This window comes from Chiloscyllium plagiosum, chromosome 37 (assembly GCF_004010195.1).
Source record: "Chiloscyllium plagiosum isolate BGI_BamShark_2017 chromosome 37, ASM401019v2, whole genome shotgun sequence".
Taxonomy (NCBI): domain Eukaryota; kingdom Metazoa; phylum Chordata; class Chondrichthyes; order Orectolobiformes; family Hemiscylliidae; genus Chiloscyllium; species Chiloscyllium plagiosum.
Window position 1 is genome coordinate 32,883,355 of NC_057746.1, and position 8,327 is coordinate 32,891,681.

An 8,327-nucleotide genomic window follows, 5' to 3' on the forward strand; every position below is an offset into this window, starting at 1 on the left:
GCGGGCAGAGGACATGGTGTCAGGGGCAGGGGGAGGTGTTGGATGGGGTTGGGGGAGGGGACGGGGTTGGCCAGGGCAGTTTTGGGGGCAGGGTCTCATGCACTGTGTGCTGCTACAGTCTCCTGAATGAGAAGCAGACTTTTAAAGCTCCATCCCTAGAGGAAAGGCATTTCATCAAGTAACCGAGTAATTGATTATCCGAACGAAATAGTGCCCGCCCATCTCATTCAGATAATCAAGGTTCCCCTGTAGACAGCAGTTCAGAAACATAAAGAAGGAACTAAATCAGACTTATGTTGAGTTCAAAAAAATTAAACATAATAATTTTGATAGATAGGAGTAGGCCTTAAGGATATATAAGATCTATGAGGCTCTAAGAGAGATTATTCTGCTGGAGGAGTTTAAAACCTCACATCCAGAGATGGTTAAAATTCATGTGGGTGAACAGAAAGTTCAGGAAGTGAGAAGGGCAGCAGAGTTAGCAGGTGAATACACGTTCGTGCATAAGACAAGCTTCTGGCCAGAATTTCATCCTGTGAGAGAGAGAAGTTGGGAGAAGGGGAGATCCAACACTACGAAAGAAAGAGTAGAGAAGATGTTAATTGTTTACCACAAGTTTAAAAAAAAAGCCCAAAAGGGTGAAAGGGAGGTGAAAGGCCTCAAGAGTTTTCACTGCAATGGAGTGGGACACAGAAAATTACAATGCCAGTGGTTTTAGAAGGGCACTGGGAAAATGTGATTTCACTGCTACAAAGTGGGTCACGTAAAGTCACAGTGCTAGTCATTAAAGAAAGGCACTGTGGGAAAAGATGTGGTAAAAGAAATTAAGCCAGTGACATCAGTGAACGTAGTACAGGAGACCACAAGAAGGGCTGAGGAGCTGCAGGAAAGTGTACCGCATAGGCAGGGGCTGGGTTTGGAGTTAGTACCTGATCTCTGTAAAGAATCCGTCCCTGTGGGTAAAGTTTGCTCAGAAAGAACAGGGGGAGAAGGGCAAGAAGTTATAATTTTGAGAGATACAGGATCTAACCAGTTGCTGATAGTAAGAGATGAGTGAATATGCACTCTTTCTGATCTGTTACCTGAGAGTGTGGGAATTTGTTGGATAGATGGACAGAAATTTAATGTTCCCCTTTGTAAGATCAGGTTGGAGTGCCAACTCAGGACTGGGTAAATAACAGTGGGAGTGATTGATGTAATGTCAGTTCTAGGAATCCAGTTGGAAATGATTTGGCAGGATCCAAGATGGGAGTGACACGTCCTGTTGTGGAGAAGCCCAAGGAAGACCAAGAAACTAAGGAGTTAAAAGAAAAATATCTTGGTATTTTCCCAGACTGTGTAGTACCCAGATCCCACTATCATAAGTCACAGCATGAAACAAAAACTAAAGAGAAAGATGAAGGAGTTGAGGTTCAGTTAGCGGACACCCTGTTTGATGTAATGGTACAGAAAAAACCTGAACAAGCAGAGGGTCAGACTAAAAGACTGACCTTAGTCCTAAAAGACTAAGTAACTTGCAACAGAAAGACAAGATGATAAAAGATATATATGTGGATGCATACTCCGAAAAGGGGGCAGAGAATATTCCTGAGGGTTATTGTCTGAAACATAGAATCCTAAGATGAAAATGGAGACCACGGCAAATTAGTGCACTGGAGAAATGGGCCAAAGTGCACCAGATTGTGTTGCCAGTAGCATCCAAACAGGAGGTGTTAGGGGTAGCACATGAACTACCTGTAGGAGGTCACCTAGATGTAAAATAGACTCAGGCTAAGGTACAAAACTATTTTTATTGGCCTGGAATGCACAAGGATGTGGTTAACTTTTGCCATACACGTCACACATGCCAAATGGCAGGTAAGCCACAGACGGTATTAAAACCAGCCCCTTTGTTGCCAATTCCCACATTCAAAGAATTTTTAACGTGGGTTATATTGATTGTGCCGGTTTTCCCTCCCAAGAACTAAAAGTGGGAACCAGTACTTGTTAACCATAGTGGACGTCTCCAGATTTCTGGAGGCAATTCCATTACAGAGTATTAATGCAAAGAGGGTGGTAGAGGAGTTAGTAGCTTTCTTCACACGGTATGGGCTCCCCAGAGAGATTCAGATGGACTGAGGGTCAAATTTTATTGCTAGGCTGTTTAAGGAGGTTATGGATAGTTTAGATAAACAGCACTTTAAATCCAGTGTGTATCATCCAGAATCCCAGAGCTTTAGAAAGGCAGCATCAGATCTTGAAGACTATGTTGAGAGCATACTGTCAGGGTTACCTTGAAATTAACCACATAGAAATTGACAGGACCAAAGTCGGAGATGTCACTTAGAGTATGTATCAGAAGTGACAGCAGGATTAAATCGAGTAGGTGAGTTAGCTAAACAGCACCTAAAAAGGGCACAGCATAGAATGAAGCGGGTGGCAGATAAAAACTCTAAGACTTGGCTGTTTTCCTGTGGGGATGATGTGTTTGTACTGCTATCAGTGATAGGAGATCCCTTCAAAGCCAGGTTTAGTGGGCCCTATCAGACTGAGAAAAGTTGAGTCAAGCGAGCTATCTAATAAAGATGCCAGTTAGAAAAATCAGTATTCGGTGTGTCATGTGAATATACTAGAGAGAAAGAACTAGAGAAACAGGTGTTAGTTACTGCCCCACAGAGCGAGAAATCAAATCCAGATGTTGTAGATTTGAAGTGCTTCAAAATATGTTAAAAAATGAAGAAGTCCTTAAGGAGTGGGATAGGTTGGTAAACTCTCTGTCTCAGGAGCATAGAATGCAGTTGAGAGGTTTGCTACTGCAAATATAAGGACATATGTAGGAATCAGGTGGGGAGGATTAATGCTATTGTAGATTAGATTAGATTAGATTACTTTACAGTGTGGAAACAGGCACTTCGGCCCAACAAGTCCACACCGACCCCCCAAAGCGCAAACCACCCATAACCCTACATTTACTCCTTACCTAACACTACGGACAATTTAGCGTGGCCAATTCACCTGACCTGACATCTTTGGACTGTGGGAGGAAACCGGAGCACCTGGAGGAAACCCACGCAGACACGGGGAGAATATGCAAACTCCACACAGTCAGTCGCCTGAGGCGGGAATTGAACCCGGGTCTCTGGTGCTGTGAGGCAGCAGTGCTAACCACTGTGCCACCGTGCCGCCCAAATTGTAGAAACAGGGAATTCTGTTCCGATAAAACAACACCCCTATTGGCTTAATCCTTTCAAAGCCAGACTGGTCCTAAGGAGGTGGAGACCATGCCACACAAGGTTATCATCAAACCGAGCCAGAGCGCGTGGAGTTCGCCGTCGTCTTAGTTTCCAAACTGGACGGGACTGAACGCTTTTGCATGGATTATCGGAAGGTCAACACCATTACAAAATCGGACTCAGATCCAATACCGAGATTGGAAGACTGTATCGAGAAAATTGGACAAGTCAGTTACATCATCAAGTTGGACTTACTGTGTGGTTACTGGCAGGTACCTTTATCAGAGTTGGTGAAAGAAATTTTTGCGTTTGTAACCCCAAATGGGCTCTATCAATTTAAAATGATGCCCTTTGGAATGAAGAACACACCCACCACATTCCAAAGACTCACAAACAGAGTTGTGGGGGAGTTAACAAACCGTGCAGTCTATTTGGACGATGTAGTGATCTCTAATAAGTCCTGGAAAGATCACTGTTGGCAGAGCTCTTTGAACGACTATGAGAAGCAAAACTGGCAATAAACTTAAACAAAACTGAATTTGTGAAAGCAGAGGTGACATTCTTGGGACATAACATCAGGCATGGAAGGTTGACCCCACGGAACACAAAAACGAATGCCATCAAGGAATTTTCATTACCAACCTCAAAGAAAGAGGTGCTTCAATTATTAGGGCTAAGCGGATTCTATCAGAAGTTTGTTCCAAACTTCAGCAGTGTAATGGCACTGTTAACCGATTTGCTGAAGAACACAAAGTTTTGGTGGACAGAACAATGCAGGAGGCATTCGACCATTTGAAAACAATATTAACCACCACACCAGTTTTAGCTACACCAAACTTCAAAACCTTTTAAAGTTGCCATTAATGCTAGTGACATAGGAGTTGGAGTTGTATTCCTACAGGAAGCTGATGACGGGATTGAACGGCCAGTTGGTTACTTTTCAAAGAAACTCAACATCCACCAGAAATTACTCCACGATTGAAAGAGAACTATTCAGTTTGGTACTGGCCTCACAAAATTTTAATGTGTATGTCACAAACAATGTGTCGGAGACAGTTGTGTACACGGATAACAATCCTCTCACATTCTTGGAATGCTTTAAAGAAAAGAATATGAGACTATTTCATTGGAGTCCTATGTTACAGACTTTTAATTTACAAATTGTACATGTTGCGGGTCATAAGAATATAATCGCAGATGCGTTATCGTGGATTTAACTGATAAAGTATAGATGAGATTGGTATCTATTTAATGTAGTTTATATGTGGGAAGACATGAATATGAACTTAGATTAAAGTCACATGTATGTCATGGTAATGTGGTTAAGGAATAGATTAAAAATGAAGCCATCTTTTCGTTATGATGGTTCATTTTCTCTTAAGTGGGAGGTGCTATGAAAATGTAGGTGTATATTGTACATTTAAAAGAGAAGAAGCTAGCAAGGACTGACTGAAAGAACAGAGTATGCTGAAGAATTTAAAAATGTAACATTTGTTTGAAACAAGTAGCTGGTGCTATGTTGCCATGGAACAAAACTAAATTCAAATTCGGCCAATCTGTTTAAATTATGCCCCAGAAACCAAAATCCAATTGAATTTGAATTTAATGTTTTGATGACATCAAACCAATGAAATGATCCAATGTTTTGCGGTATAAAACCAGAAATTCTGAACAGTTAGGGGAAGAACTGTTAAGAACTCCAACAAGTATAGACTGCTCACTGAATAGCTCTCTGAAAGGTATTTGTCCATAAGAAATTTGTGCAGCAGAAGACCAAAGCCACTCTAGAAAAGTCTACAGAAAAAGTTCAACATCTGAAGACGACATCTGGGTTTGAAAGTAATTTGCCGTTAGTTTAAGAGGGAATTTATCAGATCGGTATTGTAGAATAGGATGTTCTCTGTTGGACTGAGAGAATAAAATTGTTAATTTTTACTTTAAATACTGACCTCTGGGATAGTTCTTTTCCTCTCAAAATTAAACAGATTACGGCACGTGATGAACTTCTCTGTGTGTCAGGTTAAAATTAAAAGACAGGTTTACCCCGTGTTGTAAAAACTTACAACATAGATTAAAATTGGTGGATGTGATGTTATGACTATCACAGAGATATGGCTGCAAGGGGATCAGGGCTGGGAGCTAAATATCCATGGATACACATCCTATAACAGCAAATGGGCGAGGGGGAGGCGGTGGAGCTGCCATCTAAGTAAGAGATTTAGCTAAATTGATAGCAAGAAGTGACACAGATTCAGAAGGTGTAGAATCTGTATGGGTAGAGTTGAGGAACCACAAAGGAAAAAAGAACATTTTGGGTGTTATGTACAGGTTTTCTAGCGATAGTTATAAAGTGGGAAAGAAAATAACTCAGGAAATAGAAAAAGCAAGTAAGAAAAACACTATTAAAATAAGCATTGGGGATGTCAAGATGCATGATTCTAGAATAGAGTGGTGCTGGAAAAGCACAGCAGGTTAGGTAGCATTTGAGGAGCAGGAAAATCGACATTTCAGGCAAAAGCCCTTCATCAGGAATAGAGGCAGAGAGCCTGCAGGGTGGAGAGATAAATGAGAGGAGGGTGGGGGTGGGGAAAAAGTATCTAGAAGATACATTCCTGAAGAAGGGCTTAAGCCTGAAACGTCGATTCTCCTGTTCCCTGGATGCTGCCTGACCTGCTGCACTTTTCCAGCAACACATTTTCAGCTCTGATCTCCAGCATCTGCAGACCTCACTTTCTTCTCCAGAAAGTATCTAGAATCTGGTTTCCAGCATCTGCAGTCCTTGTTTTTACCTAGTTGATGTCAAGATGCAGGTGGACTGGGAAAATCAGGTTGGTAGTGCACCCCATGCAAAGGAATTTAGAGAGTCATACAGTCCTACAGAAAGGAAACAGGCCCTTTGGCCTAACCTGGGCCATGCCGTCCAAAATGTACATTTCCCTGCACTTGGCACATATCTTTCTAAACCTTTCCTAACCATGTAATGGTCCAAATATCTTTTAAATGTCATTATTGTACCAGCCTCAACCACTTCCTCTGGCAGCTTCTTCCAAATGCATACCCCCTTTTGTGTAAGAAAACTGCCCCTCAGGTTCCCTTTTATTCTTTCCCCTCTAACGTTAAACTGATGACCTCTTATTCTCAATTTTCCAATCCTGCGAAAAAGACCGAGTGCATTCACCCTAATCATGCCTCTCATGTTCTTATACACTTCTATAAGATCACCCCTCAGTCTCCTGCATGCTAAAGAAAAAGTCCTAGCTTGTCCAACCTCTCCCAATAACTCAGATCCTTGAGTTCTAGCTACATTCTTATAAATTTCTTCTGCACTCTTTCCCATTTAATAACATCCTTCCTATAGTAAGGTGACCAAAACCAAACACAATATTCCAAGTGCAGCCTCACCAACTTCCTGTACAACTGCAACATAACTTCCCAACTTCTATACTCAATGCCCTGACTGATGAAGGCCAGTGTACCAAAAGCCTTCTTCACTGCCCTATCTACCTATGACTTCACTTTCAGAGAACCGTGCACCTGAACTCCAAGGTCCCTCTGTTCCACTATTCTCCTTAAGGCCCTACAATTCATCATGAAACTCCTACCTTGATTTGACTTTCCAAAATGCAAACTTTCCTCCTACTTACCTATATTAAACTCCATTTGCCACTTCTTAGCCCACTTCCCCAGCTGATCATGATCCTGCTACAATTTCTGATAACCTTTCTCACTGATTACAATACCGCCTGTTTTAGTGTCATCTGCAAACTTTCTAATCAAGCCTTGTACATTCTTATCTAAATCATAGATATAGATAACAAACAGCAAAGGACCCAGCACCGACCCCTGAGGCACACAAACTAGTCACAGGCCTCCAGTCTGACAAGCATCCTTCCACTATTACCCTCTGCTTCCTACTATCAAGCCAATTGTTCATCCAATTTGCAATGGAAATTGTTCATCCAATTTGCCCTTGGTTCCATGCGATATAGCCTTCTAGAGCAATCCACCCTGTTGATCCTTACTAAAGGCCTTACTGAAATCAATATAGACTATGTCTACCATCCTGCCCTCGTCAACCTTCCTGGTCACTTCATCAAAGAATTTGTGGAATGTCCACAAGACTTTTTACGGAGCGGCCTGTGGTAGAGCCCACTAGTTGTGGTGATGTGTAATGAGGCAGACATGATTCATGGGCTTAAGAAGCAACGACCATAATATGATAGAACTCACCATGCAGTTTGAGAAGGAGAAGGTGGAATCAAATATAACAGTCTTACAATTGAGTGACGATGACCACAAAGACATGAGGGAGGAAGTGGCCAGAGTTGATTGGAAAGAGGGTGGAACAGTAATGTCAGGATTTTCTGTGGGTAGTTCAAGAAGCACAGCAGAAATCCATCCCAAGGAAGGAGAAATATGCTGAGAGGATGGGACAACCATTGCTGACAAGGGAAGTCAGGAACCACATAAAAGCAAAAGTATACAATGTGGGAAGTCAGAGGATTAGGAAGCCTTTAAAAACCAGCAGAGGACAACTTAAAAAAAGCAATAAGGGGAGAGAAAGTGAAGCATGAGGGTAAGCTCATTAGTAATATAAAAGAAAATTGCAAGAGTTCATTTTTAGATAAAGATAAGAGGGAGAGAGTAAAAATTGGACCACTGAAAAATGAGGATGAAGAAGTAGTAATGGGGAACAAAGAAATGACAGAGAAACTGAATAGGTACTTCGCATTAGTTTTCACAGTGGATGATACCAGCAGCATGCAATTTCGGGCAGAGGTGAGCGTAGTGTTCATCACTAAGGAGAAGGTGTTGGGGAAGCTGAAATGTCTGAAAGGGGGTTAAATCACATAAACTTCACCCAAGAGTTCTGAAGTAGATAGCGGAGGAGATAATAGAAGCATTGGTGATCTCAGGAATCACTGAGATCAGGGTGGTTCCCAGAGAACTGGAATCCTGTTGAAGAAGGGTAGAGGGCAGATGACAAGAAACTATAGGCCAATTAGCCTGACCTCAGTTGTTAGTAAGATTTTCGAGTGCGTGACTAAAAATGAGATTGTGGAGTACTTGGAAACGCATGGTAAAATCAGACTGAATCAGCACGGCTTCATCTGA